The sequence below is a fragment of the Diabrotica virgifera genome, chromosome 6 (genome assembly GCF_917563875.1).
Source record: "Diabrotica virgifera virgifera chromosome 6, PGI_DIABVI_V3a".
Lineage (NCBI taxonomy): Eukaryota > Metazoa > Arthropoda > Insecta > Coleoptera > Chrysomelidae > Diabrotica > Diabrotica virgifera.
In genome coordinates, this window is record NC_065448.1 from 180,043,984 (window position 1) to 180,060,213 (window position 16,230).

The 16,230-nt window shown below is 31.2% G+C and overlaps 1 protein-coding gene across 3 annotated transcripts in view; it reads right to left on the bottom strand.

Annotated features, from left to right (window-relative positions):
- The window catches only part of LOC114328180 (sodium-coupled monocarboxylate transporter 1), a 542,514-nt gene that overhangs the window by 275,541 nt on the left and 250,743 nt on the right, over positions 1–16,230 (bottom strand). The gene's annotated exons all lie outside the window — the stretch shown is intronic.

The following is a 16,230-nucleotide window of genomic DNA, read 5'->3' on the forward strand; positions in this document are numbered from 1 at the left end:
AAGGAAAAATTAACCATACTTTTGCATAATTATTTATTACTAATAAATGCATTTTTCATTCACTATTTTTAAATTAATTTGAAAATGTAGCTCATGCTCTTTCATTGGACACCTGCAGAATAGTTCTAACATAATTTTTTTCTGACTTATGTTATTGCAAAAAATAGCTCTCTGGGATAAACAATTTGAATAAAATTTAAACAATTAAATGAATCGCTTTGAAATTTTTGTTACATATTAAGCACCAAAGAACCCTCATTTTACAAAAATTTCAAAGCTGTACGTGGCTGTACACTAATTTTTACAATAGTTATTACGAAATTAATTTTTTTGCAATTTCGACGTTTTCTCGCAATTATATTAACAATAAATGAGTATATTAAACTTTGTAATACGCAATTTTAAAGATTTTTCGATGCTCTCGAAGGTGTTTGTACTAAAAAGACCATAAGTCACTGTTTTCCATTGATTTGAAAAAAAAGGAAAAAAGGGCGTTTTTTGACAGTTAAATTGTTTATAAATAAAAATGGTCGAGAGATACTACGCAGGAAATAGTTACAATTTGTTCTTAAGGTATTACCTGTCGAAAACAAGCTTCATTATTCAGTACCCTGGCTGTTGAAGTGTCATGGAAAAAACAATATTACTCTGGACTATGCGTCATCTCGAACACAATGCAAAAAGTTGCAAGTCGATAGGTGCAGTGTTTTTCGATTTATGTTTTTCTAAATGCCCTGATCTAAACAAGGGAATGCTTTAGACAGACTTCTGGAAAAAAGCTTAAAATTTAGTAAGGCGAAATCAAATCTGAAATAAAACATTATGTAACAGTGTTACGTAGTGAAAGACGTTATTATAAGATAGAAATATGTGGATAATAGTCTAGTAAAATAAAATTACACTACATGTAAATCAAAATGTAAATTCGTACAGGCTGAAACTAATTTTATATCAAAGATTAGGTGGGTACAAAAGGTATTTTCAAGAAAGTATCCAAATCATACAAGGGGATCATTGTTTAAATAACTAAAAAGGGGTCATTTTTGCAAAAAAAAATACTTTTTTATCGGATGAGGTCGTTCAATTACTAATGAAGGTCTATAGGATTGTTTTCTGCAAAGTTGAAGGATAAATCTTTCACATAAGACTTACTAAATTAAATTTGACCCCCTATTTATTTAAATAATTATACATAAAACTTTAAAAACAAATTTGCAAAAAATTATTTTTAGCGTTTTAAATAAGCACTATAAAATATCCTATTTTACAGGACAAATTGCGCTATGTTATCAGTATTAAGTAAAAAAAAATATTTAATATTTTTTTGAGATATTGAATTTGTTTATTAAATGTTACTCTATTTTCAATTGCAAAAACGCGGTTGTTTCCAAAGAAATATTCACCTGTATTAAATCTTATTACTTTTATTTTTATGTATGTTTTCGACAAATGTATTGATAAATTCAATTTTCAATTAAACTTCCCCCTAAAATGCCATTTGAAAATTATTCAAATTTGTTTATAATTTGTTTTTTTAATAACGTAGCGGAGATTAAATATTTTGAAATGCCGTTTCGATAATTACGTTCCTGGGAATTTTTCACTAATTAACAAATTTTTTTGTCTTTTTTTCCTTTTCTTTTTTTTTCTTGGAGTTATATTACTACGGGCCCTTTTAGGGTTAAGTTTCATTAAGAATGTCGAATCTCTAAGTTGTAGATATTAGACCTATAAATATTGAGATTAAACTAAAATCACTTAAATAAAATGTGGCTACTTACTGAGTTAAGGGTGTTTTATTTAAAAATTTAAAAATTATTTTTACCAAGTACTTTCAAACTATTTGACGTATCCTTATCATACTTGTCAGGAAGTATGGGTACTATACAGTCTACTAAACTGCGATCAATAAATGTTTCTAGCTACTACCAGAGGCGTACGACAGGGGATAGATAATGGTTGACCCTTCCCAAATTCTACGCCACTGAGGGAATTACTATTTTAGCGAAATTTTTAGATTCTCCAATACTTTCTATGTAAATAATATACTCTTTACTGGTAACGATTAAGTCATTAGTTTTCGAGATATTGGACGTTAAAAATGAAACGGCATATTTATTTTGATTCATTCATTCATTCATTTTAAACTTCCAATATCTCTAAAACTGATGACTTAATCGATGCCAATAAAGTTATTTACATATAAAGTATTGGAGAATGGAAAAATTTCGCTAAAATAGTAATTCACTCAGTGGCGTAGAATTTGGGAAGGGTAAATCATTCACTATCCCCTGTCGTACGCCTCTGGCACTAGCTAGAAACGTTTATTTACAATTTAGTAAGGTGTATAATAGCCACACTTTCTGGCAAGTATGATAAGGATACGTCAAATAGTTTTAAAGTACTTGGTAACAATAATTTTTAAATTTTTAAATAAAACACCCTGTAACTCAGCAAGTAGCCATATTTTATTCATGAGATTTTAGTTAAATCTTAATATTTTTAGGTCTAGAACCTACACATCAGAGATTCGACATTATTAATAAAATTTAACCCTAAAAGGGCCCGTAGTAATATAACTCCAAGAAAAAAAAAGAAGAAGAAAAACGACAGAAAAATTTTGTAAATTAGTAAAAAATTCCCAGGAACCCAATTATCGAAACGGCATTTCAAAATACTTAGTCCCCGCGACGTTATTAAAAAAAACAAATTATAAACAAATTTGAATAATTTTAAAATGCCATTTTAGGGGGAATTTTAATTGAAATTTGAATTTATCAATACAGTTGTCGAAAACATACATAAAAATAAAAATAATGAGATCTTAAGCAGGTGAATATTTCTTTGGCAACAACCGCGTTTTTGGAATTGAAAATATAGTAACATTTAATACAAACAAATTCAACATCTCAAAAAATATTAAATATTTTTCGACCAATTTTTTTTGCTTAATACTGGTAATATAGCGCAACTTAGTCTGTAAAATAAAATATTTTACAGCGCTTATTTAAAACGCTAAAAATATTTTTTTGCAAATTTGTTTTTAAAGTTTTATATACAATTATTTAAATAAATAGGGGGTCAAATTTAAATTAGTAAGTCCTATGTGAAAGATTTACCCTTCAACTTTGCAGAAAAAAATCCCATGGGCCTTCATTAATAAGTGAATTACCTCAGCTGTTAAAAACGTAATTTTTTTGCAAAAATGACCCCTTTTTAATTATTTAAACAATGATCCCCTTGTATGATTTGGATACTTTCTTGAAAATATCTTTTGGACCCACCTAAACTTTGATATAAACTTTGTTTTAACCTGTACGAATTTACATTTTGACTTTTTTTATTTTATTAGGCTATAACTGTAATTACAGAAACCACTCTGGATAAAGAAATATATTATACATGTGAACCTACTAGTTAAATAATTAAAAATTTAATTAAATAAGCTTTCTCTGTACAAAATTATTTTCCCGAATAGAATCCAGAATTTTTCCATTAAATAAAACATTCACGTACCTACGAATTATTTACGTAGCATTAAAGATAATACATAATTACTTTTTCTACACTTTAATCCAATTTACAAAAGTATTTCAAACAATTAAGGAAATTAGGTTGTGAAACATCATGTGACATTTATTTTTTCCTGTTCTAAAGGAATTAACTTTAATAGACACATATAGTATTTACATAAAACAATTATCTATGTTCGAGTTTTTATGAAAGTTTAAAAGATAATATCCAATATTGTACACAATATTGTGTGTTAAAACATTTTCAATTAATATCTTTATTATAGAGGCTTCCCACGATCGGCAATTTCGCGGGCGGACACGGACCAGCTCGCACCACGGACCGTGGGAAGTGGTCGTTCGTGGTAGCACAGATACGTCTGTGGTGAACCGTCGAAAATCGGTAAAGATGAAAGGTGCGCTATGAGCTCGTGCGGACGTTGTTATGATTTTTAACACGTTAAACGCCAGTTGTATCATTTACATCTACAGATACAAATACCTTTGATCATTTAGGCCACCTGCATCCAAACGGATACAAAGGAATACTTTCACTTTGGGCTAGGTTTGTATTTAATTAAATGGGGGACCTTTAGCCCGAGAGGTGGTGGATGAAACCTGACTCGCTTGGGTGAAAGCCAGGAGCTAGATATTTTAGGCCATGATGGATGTAAGCCACGGAGATAAATATTTGACATATAAGTCGTAGGGTTTTTCCATCTAGTTTCATATTTTATTTTGTTTTACCTAAAAACCCCGGTTTTGGGCCAGCCGACACCTCATATGTTAATGGAACACCTAATTAAATAAAGAAAAACACCCATGCTAAAATGCTCCGGTTAAATTTGACGCTACCTCCCGGGCTATTACAAAGCAAATCCAAAGTTGGTCCAAAATTTGTTTTTGGCCAACGATTTCTTTTTTACAAGTTGATAATTTAACACATTTTGTTAAAAATAAAACACATATGTGTATAATTATTGATTTGATTTACATGGAATGTGCATACTACACATTTCACACCGTATGCTATTAACTAAAATATTGAAAGAGATAAGAAACATGAGATATGCAAAGTAATCAATATCCAAATTAAATTACAAATTAAATGAGTCACATGAGTGACACCATCAGTGCTTTCCATAGCGAGGAATAAAGTTAAATAGTTCAATCTCAATCAAAAACACAGACTGTCGCGAACCGCGGACCATGGGGAGACCTCTGTCCGCGGTGCGTTCTTGTCAGTAGTCGTCAGCTGTGCGTGATGATCCGTAGAATGGCAGACCGTGGGAAGGAGCTGTTATATTCTCGCATTTCTTAGGATAAATTCTGAGCAGCAAAAGACTGTTAGATAAGTCGCAAAATATCTGGGTATTTTATTTATTTACTTTTATAATTTATATTATGTTTTGTTTTCACCCATTTTGAAAAAAATGTGAAAACTTTGAATGTATTTCTGTCTCAGAGACGTTGTAAATACAACTCCTCCGTCATTAGACCAGATAGAATAACCAGGTGTCGAATGCAAGCTTATAACACAAGGATGGTAGTAGAGGTAAGAAATTTGACCTAGGCCTTCCGGTTCTAGAGTTGCAACCGGAAGTACTGTTTTAAAGTCACCGAAATAGTACAAGACATATATTTACCGACGCGCCTTAGCAAGACGAAAACAAATAATATACTTTCGGTATCATACCAGTCTGTCCATCCGTCTGTCTGTCCGTGAATATAACTACTCCATTATTAAAACAGACTGAATGATAAATGAGGTGTCGAATGAAAGCTTATAAACCAAAGATATTATTCTAGGTGAGAAATTTAACATCAGACTGATGGTTCCTGAGTTGCTACTGGAAGGACTTTTGTAAAGTCGGCAAATTAATATAAGTGATGTATTACTCGACACGCCTTAGGAAGACAAGAATAAATATACATTTCCGGTTAAAAAGGTGAAATAGTACATGTTATAAAATATATCAATCATTGCATTTTGGAAAGTTTCGATGTCATTTCCGGTGAAAAAAATATGACCAGAAGTTTGGACAAAATTACTCAAAATTTTTGAAATCTTATATCGACCGACGCAAAGTTACCGAATTCCAGTACAACTTCCGATCACTTTAGGTGAAAACCTATGACTTACGAAGTTTAACTGCTTGTTTAATTAGTTATTACTACTTTTCTATTAACTGCTTTTTCTTTTTGTTTTCTGCACCTTTTGGTAGAGAGTCAAATTTCTGTTTAAATTTATACATACTATACGTTTCATCCATTCTAAATATTTTGTTTTATTACATATACAGGGTGTGGCATTAGTGCGAGAAAGTCCAATTACTTGTTTATAATCCTTACACGGATAGGACCATAATTTAGAAATATTTTAAAAACCTTAATTTAAAACTAAGAAAAGTTTTGTTAAATGGAACATCCTATATTTTAGTATTGAAGTGAAATGATATTTTGTGATACTTTTTTTATTTCTTAAGCATTCCCTATATGTAACTGCTTTAATTTGTAGGTTATTTGTGATTATTTAAGCGAAACATTAATTGCAACGAAAATTACGTAAAATTTTATTAGGTTGGCTGTGAAAATATTCAATAAAAAATAATTTTTCGAAAAAAATATATATTAATCTAGACTGATCCTTAATGTATTAATATTTGATGAGATATCAAAATATCTATGTAGTTAAGAGTGTTACCATTACTAATATGAATTTTTCCAATGAGGGACGGATTAATATGGTTTTTGTGCTAGGAGAATATAACAAGAATCTGCTACTAGCAATAATAATTTTCCATTAGCAATTCCCTGATAAACGACAATCAAGAAGAGAATCTTTTCAAAGTTTACAAGAACGGTTTCGACGATCTAGACACTTAGTTATGAGAACGGTCGTATTGATATGCAAATCCTCAATGGCACTAAGTATTACATTTAATCAATTTTATTCAGTTACAATAGTTTTTGTTCTATCAGATTTCTCGTAGTCAAGTGTCCAGTCCAGTCCGTTGAAATCGTTGTTTAATATTAGGTTTCGCCTATTGCCGATTCTACTTCTTCCGGAAATATCTCTGGTAGATCTTGTTGGTTACTCGTTGCTTCTTCAAATTTTCAGGGGTTTTGTGTGGTTCGCTGTACAATTTATTCATGAATTGTATTACTAAATATCTGTTTTTAATACTGGTGTTGGCCATTTCGTCTGTTGGACGATTTGCGTCTTGCCAATGATTAATGCTCATCTTGTTTTTTTATAGCCCTTTCTGTTTTCGATTGCATTTTCTACGTATTTTATAGTATTTTCTATGTCTTCCTTAATATATTCTTTTATTGTCTAACAATATTCTATGTATTGTACTTTTATGTTGTTACTCACTTTATTTTTCTCACTATCAAGGATAATTTCCATTACTTGAGGGCTGTCGATTTTGTCATGTATTATTTCATCGGTTTAGTTAGTAATATGAGTTTTCTTTTAGATTATTGAAATGCATACCGGTTACTGTTGATTCTGTGATTAATTCTATTCTTTCCAACTTTAGTTGTAGAACAATTTTTGCTCAGAGTAGTCTATGGTCACTGCCTGGAAATTTATTATTTAACACGGACATCTTTTATTGTAGCAATCTTGTTGGTGAGAACAAAGTGAATTTTTTTCTTAGTTGTGGCATTTCGTGCTGCCCAAATGCAAATTAAGCCAGTCTTTGGCCACTGTCGTTTCTCTCACCGACTTCATACTTTTCCATGACTTATGCCTTGTCGTTTTTTTGTCACTTTGAAATTAAAGTCACCAAGTGACTTTTATTGCTATTTAATGCCTGAGTTATGTTATTCTCGAGTTTTTCTATTTCTTCTTCAGTGTAGGTAATCGTTGGGGCGTATAAGAGTATGCTTTGTGTTAATATGTACATTGTGTCCTATGTAAGGTTAAACTAGCTACTCTCACAGAGATATTAGTTATTTCTCCTACTCTTCGTTTCCAGTTCTCGTAGTCCTAATCAACCAATCCTCATCATCCAATATTGCTTGTTTTTTTCGTTGATGTTCCTGGATAGTAGAGTGTATTTCCTGGCGCTAATTTTAATAGCTCTTTATCTTTCTGTTTCAGTTAGCTGATTTCTATGATGTCCCATTTTATATTTTCATTATCTTTTTCCAATAATACAAGTCAGGATTGGTTTGATAGCGAAAAGCAATTATATATAGCTATATAAAGCGTTGTTGTTTGATGCTAATAGCGAAATAAACTCGGCAGATGCTTAGCATCCTCTGCCCTTTTGCTACCAAAGCTACTAAGATAAGGATTATAAGGATTAGCTGGTTTTTTCCAGTTTTAAGGCGATGGAAGTCTTTCTTCACCTTCACTCTTCTGATATATAACGTATTTCCATAGTACACCGTATGCTCAGGAATAGACTAGAAAACGTGAATGATTGTCCCTTCCTCTAAACGTCCTTCACATCACATTACAGGACCTGCCGGATCAAATGAATTTAAATATCTAAAATCGGTGTTAATTACTAAATAAAACAGTCTTACTGTAGTAAAATGACACACAAACCTAAAAAGAATTTGATTTTTAAAATATCTATAAATATAATTGTTTGAAACATTCATTTAAATAAGATCCTTGTAACGATTTCGAAGTATCAATATTAAAATCTTTGTGGCTCTCTTTTTCCGATAGACCAGTATATAATATAAAAATATCTGATAATATGATTTATTATGGAGAATAGACATCTTATTAGACTGTAAATAAAAAGTTTCAATTTAATTTCTCTTTCTCTATAACAAAATAAAAACTTTTTGTTTTAATAAAAAGGAAATAGTTATAGTAGTCGTAAGTTTGCTTCATGTCATTACTAGATTTCGTCCCGACAAACGAGCTTTAAAAATAACTAAGTCATAATAAAGAATAACAAGATAACCTTCCACCCTTCAAAAGTGTGTAAAACATAAATAAAAAACAGCTTAATAGTGCTTAAATCCAAAGCAATTTACAAAGACATATACTCAACCAAACTTATATGGAATCACTATGTATTTGAAACCTGCATCTTTTGGAAGCTATTACGCTGCATTATGAAGGAGAGAATATAGAGGAGAAGCAAATATTTTCCATGTACTTTTTTTGGTGTTTCAACGTTTCTAAAATTTATTTCGCAGCTGACTTATTACTCATCTTAAATTCTGCTTTTTATGCATCAGACACTAAATATGTTTAAATATTTAAATAAACACAATAAAAACGTAGACTGTTACTTTAAGAATACTATTATCTCCTATCTTTTGTTACACGCTAATACCAGTCTCACTAAGTAAACTACTTTTCCGACAATTACTCTGTCTTTTTGTGTGCCAGCCAAACATTCTATTCAACTTACTCGCACGAGATCATCACGTGTTGATACTGTGTTTTGAAAAAAAAAGCTACGGATGTACGATCTTTGAACTTGAACTAATGGCACAAAAATATCTGATTAGACATTGGGTTGTATGCCAAATAAACAGGTAGCATTTGGCAGAGTTGGATGATATAAAATATTTTGTGGATTTGATATCAAGTGAAATTTATTGTTTAATCTTAAAATTAGATTTATAAAACTAATATGACGTATAAATATACGAAAGTATTTCCTGACGTTCCAACAAAGTTAGCCCAACCAAAGAACAATCTGACCCAAAAAAAATAAAGGATTGATGAAAATTTGGGAATAGGTGGTTGAAATTGTCTATTATTATACAGTGTGTCCACGGATGGGGTGCCCAAGAGGAAAAACTTTTTTATTTTCAATTTTAGCGAAAAATGTTATTCTTGATAAAAAGTTTTGCTTGTTCTAAAACCCCATAAAATGAAATAAAATTCAAGTTTTTCAAATCTTGCTTAATTTTATAGCCAATTTTATGTAAATCCCTATAAATTTTAGAACTAAGTTCGAAATTGTAACAATAATAACTTGGGAGAACAACCCTTCCGCTTCTCTGGATTATGAAGCCAGACTTTGTCGTTCTCCTTGAATCATCAAATTATTTATTAATTAAATAATTATTAATCCAATAATTTTAATAATGAAATTTAACACAAGATAAATTCTTTATTGAACGCTTAACAATGTCGAAAAAAATGACAATTCGCAAATTATTTATTGGAGTTGACAGTTACTAAGCTACATTGTGGCTTGGCAACACTAGATTATTGTTACGATTTCGAACTTAGTGCAAAAATTTATAGGGATTTACATAAAATTGGCTACAAAATTAAGCAGGATTTGAAAAACTTGAATTTTATTTCGTTTTATGGGGTTTTAGAACAAGCAAAACTTTTTATCACGAATGACATTTTTCGCTAAAATTGAAAATAAAAAGGTTTTCCTCTTGGGCACCCCAACCGTGGACACACTGTATAAGAAAAGTTTACAATTCTACATCCCCTCCATTTTACAAAAATGGAAGGGAATACCCCCTTCTCGGGGGTGAAAAATATACATTCAAAATAAGTCCGGAATTGGATAAAATGACTAATTCTAAGAAACTTTTGTTCTATAGAGTTTTTTCACTTAAGTCAACACTTTCGAGTTATTTGCTGGTGAATATGTTCATTTTTAACAAAAAAAAACATGTTTCTGAACGGTTTTTCGCAAATAATTCAAAAAGTAAGCATGAGGTCTTTAGACCCAGTAGAAGCAGAGTTGTAGCTAGTGAGAAGTAAGTTCTTCTTCGCCAAGTTTCAAATCGAATATTTCAACGTAAAATAACCAAAAAACATAGCACTTTTCGAGGAAAACTCATTACAGGTTTTTTAAAGTGTTTAAAAAAAGGTTTATTTTTGTTTTTTAAAAAACTTTTAACATTAAAAGTGAGTTATACTCAAAATATTGTTGGTCCATTTTATTTTTTGGTAAAAATACTCGCGAAAAACACCCCCTGATTAGTAGCCAAATAAAACTAATTGTTACCGCTTTACAGGTTACTTTACTTATGTATTGTTTATAAATATGATCTATAAGTTTCATTCTTTCAAAGTGCTCATTTTTGAAAAAAATTAGTTTTAAATTTTTTTTTTAATTCTGAAAATAATTCCACTTTTTTTCAAAATAACTTAAAAATTATTAGTGATGCCAAAAATCTCAAAGAGTAATAAAATGTACGTTTTGCTTTTCTGAATATTTTGGATTTCTTGTTTTCCTGTTAGACAAAAATTGGTTATGCTATGGCTGTTCAAAATTTGCATACACTCGTGGCTAGTGACTCGTTCAAGCCATTATAACTACAGCGTTTTCAAATATAAACAGTTTGAACCGATGAAACTTACAGATCATATAAATAATACATAAGCAAGGTAACTTGTGAAGCGGTATTAATTTTATTTGATATGCTAATTCGAGGGTGATTTTCGCGATTCTTTTTACCAAAAAATAAAAAGGACCAACAATATTTTGAGTGTAACTAACTTACTTTTAATGTTAGTAGTTTTTTTTTAAACAAAAATAAACCTTTTTTTACAAAAGTTGTGATGAGTTTCCTCGAAAAGTGCTCCTTTTTTTGGTTTTTTCACGTTGAAATATTCGATTTGGAATTTGACGAAAAAGAACCTACTTTTCATTAGCTATAACTCTGCTTTTCTGGATCTACAGATTTCGTATATACACCATTTTTTTTCACATTTTTATAAGTTTTATTTTTACTACGAACATTTTTTTGACAAAATACTTACTTTTTGAGTTATTTGTGAAACACCGTCCAAAAACATGTTTTTCTTTATTAAAAATGAACATATTCACTCGCAAATAACTCAAAAAGTATTGACTTAGTGAAAAAACTCTATGGAACAAAAGTTACTTAGAACTGGCCATTTTATCCAATTCCGGACTTATTTTGAATATACTTTTATACTTTTCACCACCGAGAAGGGGGTATTCTCCTCCATTTTTGTAAAATGGAGGGATGTAGAATTGTAAACTTTTTCTTATTTAATAATAGACAATTTCAACAAATTTTCATCCTTCCTTTATTTTTTTTTTGAGGTTTTCGTAAAGTTTTGTGTTCTTTGATCTGGCTAAGTGGCAGTGATGACTCTACTCCTATTCTTGAGTCTCGTAGCCATGTGCATCTTCTAATAAAATTCACTGTAAAACAGCATAAAATAAAATTAATTTTTTTCTTAAGGGGGTAGGCAGGCGCAAAATCATGGTCCAATGCTATATAAATGCAGTCATTTTTTTCGAATCCTGAGAAAACTAATAAATATTTTTGAAACATTTGAACTCAGAATTGCATTATTACCGAGGGCTGAAAGTCCCTTAGAATAAAAAAAAGTTTCGTTTAAATGAGATATTTGAAATTAAAAAAATCACACTAAATTTTCTCTTTTTATTTCACATCTGTAAATTAATAAAATAAACATTATCAAGGTGTTTTCAGGGCCTTTGGGCCCTCGTTTATAATTATTGTAATCTTCCATTCTGCGTTTAAATCTTTCAAAAATACTTATTAGTTTTCTCAGGATTCGAAAAAAAAATGAATGCATTTAAATAGCATTGGACCAAGATTATTACGCCTATCCCATTAATAGCTGCCGTTTTATTAATTATATTACATGATTAAACTACTCTTCTGCAGAGAGTAATTGGTAGTAGGTAACTCTACGAATGAGAGTAATTAATATAGGTACAGATATAATATGTAGTAGAGAACACGAAATATCCGAAAATCAGTTTTCCGCATTTGAACAAACCAAGTCAATAATAGATAAAATTTTTATTATAAGATAGCTGATTAAAACATTTACGACTAAAAATACAGGGTGTTTTAGAAAAAGGTAACACTATGTCCAGGATAGGTGAAAAACTGAAAAAAATTTTTCTAACGCCATCCGTTTTTAAGATACAGAGCGTTGAAAAAAATTACACTTTTTTACGATTTTACCGGAACTACTGGCAACACTGTAATTAAATTTGGTGGGTCCTAAGAGGTAGTTGTTGTACATTTTTTGACATAAAATTGATAATTTTATATTCATCATTGGTGCGCATACGAATAATGGTCTTAATTAAAAAAAAATAGTACACGAAAGATAAATTTTATATCTCAGTGGCGTACTATTTTTTTCTTACTAAAACGCCCTGGATTTTAAAAATGGATGGCGTTACAAAAGTTTTTGACTGGCCAAACCCCAAATATTTTTCAGTTTTTTACCTATCCTAGAGACGGTGTAGTCCTTTTTCTGAAACTCCCTGTAAATAAAGCCACATTTGGCATTCACTGATCTTGATCATCATCATCATCATCATCATCATCATCATCATCATCATCATCATCATTATCATCATCATCACTATCATCATCATCATGATCATCATCATCATCATCATCATCGTCACGGTGCTACAGCCTTTAACTCGTCTCGACTCTCGACCTTCTCAAGCTTTCTGCGTCATGCTGCTCAGTCCCCTTGCTTGGATTTTCTAGTTGGCAACACCAATCTTCTCATCATCCGCCAATCCACCTCATCTTTGGTCTGCCCCGTCTTTTTATTTCCACTGTCTGCGCTGTTAGACTATTTTTTATCATTTTCGATTCCGTGGGCCGGGCTACATATCCTGCCCACTGCAAACGATTTCACTTGGTTATAGTGGTAATATAATATGTTCCACCAAATTTATACTTGTAAATATTCTGCAGTTCAAAGTTAATTAAATCTAGTACCTTTCTTTCAAAAATCGATAGAGATGATGCGTCAAATTTGGTTAGGGTCCATGCCTCTGATCCATATGTGAGAAGATGGACTATCAGTGTTCTGTACTGACTTATAGGAGTGTTTAGAGACAGACATTTGTTAGCTAAGTATTTTACTTTAATAGACCATGGTACCACCTATTGATTTATATTAAATTACTATAGTCCCATTTCGTAAATGCATTGATATTGAGAAAAAACATTCTAATGATCATAAAAACGGCACGTATCGGTTTAAATATGTATACTATGTATTTACAATATATAAAATAATTGGAAGCATTTGAGATGTGGTTATATCGGCGAATATTTAAAATCCCGTGGACTAATCGGGTCACAAATGAAGACGTTCTCAGAAAAGTGAAGAAGAACAGAGATGTAGGTACTGAGCACCATCAAATCTCTAAAATTACAATACTTCAAACACATTATGCGAAATGAATCCAGATATGAGCTCTTACAAGCCATTCTGCAAAGATAAATGTTTGGAAAGATCCAGGCGAGAACCAGGAAGAAGAAGACCATCCTGTTAAAGAACCTCAGAACCTGGTTCAACATAACATCGTTACAGCTTTTCAGCGCTGCTGCAGATAAAATAAAGATTGCCATGTTGATCGCCAATATCCGTCACGAATGGGCACATTAAGAAGAAGATGTATATAACTTTAATATAGAGATAAAGGGACAATTTTAGTCTATTTTTAATTTAATTGAATCATATCCGGAAAATCATAGAAAAAATTATTAAAACAACAAAACAAAAATTAATGTCATTGTACTAATAGAGAAAGGCGAAATAAGGTACTAAAAGATATATAGTAGATTATTTCATTCAGAAGATTCTGACCAATAGAAAGCTACAGACATCTGAATTAAATCGATAATTTTTGATAATCTCCCGTCGTTAAGTATATTACGTCAGATGCCCTTCGTTGCTACGAAAAAATACATTCAGTGACATTAATGACAATTATTAATGTTTTAAAAATTATAAAAGTGATGACTTTCAATCGTCAAATATTTATAAAAACTGTGTGTTTAATGTTACTTACATAAATAAATTACAATAAAATTTTGGTTTTGAACAGTTTTATTCATGAAATAATCGCAACAAATTGCACTCGACCTCTGAAATTAAGTAACGTTTACACGTATCCAGTAACTGGCGCCAGTCTCACTGGAATCCGAGTGCTTGACTAAGACAGCGCTGGATAGGTTCGTTTACACGTATCCAGTAACTGGCGCCAATCTCACTGGCACTCTTATTAAAAATCCTAATACGGCCACTGAAACCACAGGTACGATAGCGCCAGCGACTGGAACGCTGTGTTTACACGTGTCTACAACCACTGGCACGGGGTTAGAGGGGACGCGGACGAGTGCCACTGGCACGAAAAATAGACCAGCCTTCTATTCGAGACAGCGCTGGACTGGAACAAAAAAGCGTTTACATGATGCCAGCACTGTCGTTCCAGTGCGACTGGCGCCAGTTACTGGATACATGTAAACGCGCCTTTAATATAGAATTTTTGCTCTCGTGACACTTTAACATAATTTCACTCGCCTTCGGCTCGTGAAAATAAAACTGTCAAAGTGTCACTCGGGAAAAATTCAATAATTTCAGAGCTCTTGTGCAATTACTACTGATTATTTCATTTATAGGAGATTCTGACCAATAGAAAGCTACAGAAATCTGAATTAAATCGATAATTTTTGATAATCTCCCGTCGTAAGTATATTACGTCAGATGCCCTTCGTTGCTACGAAAAAATACATTCAGTGACATTAATGACAATTAATGTTTTAAAAATTATAAAAGTGATTACTTTCAATCGTCAAATATTTATAAAAACTGTGTGTTTAATGGTACTTACATAAATAAATTACAATAAAATTTTGGTTTTGAACAGTTTTATTCATGAAATAATCGCAACAAATTGCACTCGACCTCTGAAATTAATATAGATTTTTTGCTCTCGTGACACTTTGACATAATTTCACTCGCCTTCGGCTCGTGAAATTAAAACTGTCAAATTGTCACTCGGGAAAAATTCAATAATTTCAAAGCTCTTGTGCAATTACTACTGATAATATAGATAATATACAAAACATAGAAATAGAAAATGTAGATCAATACAAATATCTAGGAGGACTGATAATCAAAAAGGAGACATAAATGCTGAAATACGATAAGATTGGATAAGAAATTAGATAAGAGATAACACGAAATACGATAAAACTTTACTACGCAATTAACAATAACATTATAAATAAAATTTTTTTTTGAGAAGATCTCTCCGAAAACAAAAAATAAGCTATTTAATGTACACGCCCAAAAATAACTTACCAATGCATGTTAAATATCGACAGTGCCTCAAACAGAAAAAAGCAAGATTCAGGCCAAAGAAATTAAGTATCTGAGAAGGATTCGAGATACAATTTGACAAAAAGAGATATGTTACGTGTTCCCAAATTAAAGAAGAGCTTAAACGGTACCTACCCTGGTTTAAGATAGGCAAAATACCCTCACTCCCAGATTTCAATTTTCTTCATTTTTTTTTTAACTTTTTTATTTCGTGTGATTAAAAAATAAGACAGCGCAATCTTAACCTTTCACCCCTTCCCCCTTCTCCATCACCATTAACGTCATGTTTTCGTTTTTTATTTTTTTTTAGGTGGAATGCAATCAGTTTAAAAATTTCAAAAAATTTGAATGAGGCTTCTACAACTTTTGTCTATTTTTTGAAACCCATAGGTTGGGTGTACATAACCTCAAAATGCAGTTTTACTATATTTTTAAAGCGTGTAACTTTTTTTGGAGATGGCTGAAGATCCACCTTTTTTATTTTGTTTATTTTATCAAAAACTGTATTTGATTTTTTTTTCAGCTTTTTCCTTAAGTGCGACACCTTAAAAATTCCGAAAAACTGTTTTTTGGTGGTTTTTTAGGGATATTCCCCCTTCTATAGGCTTCAAA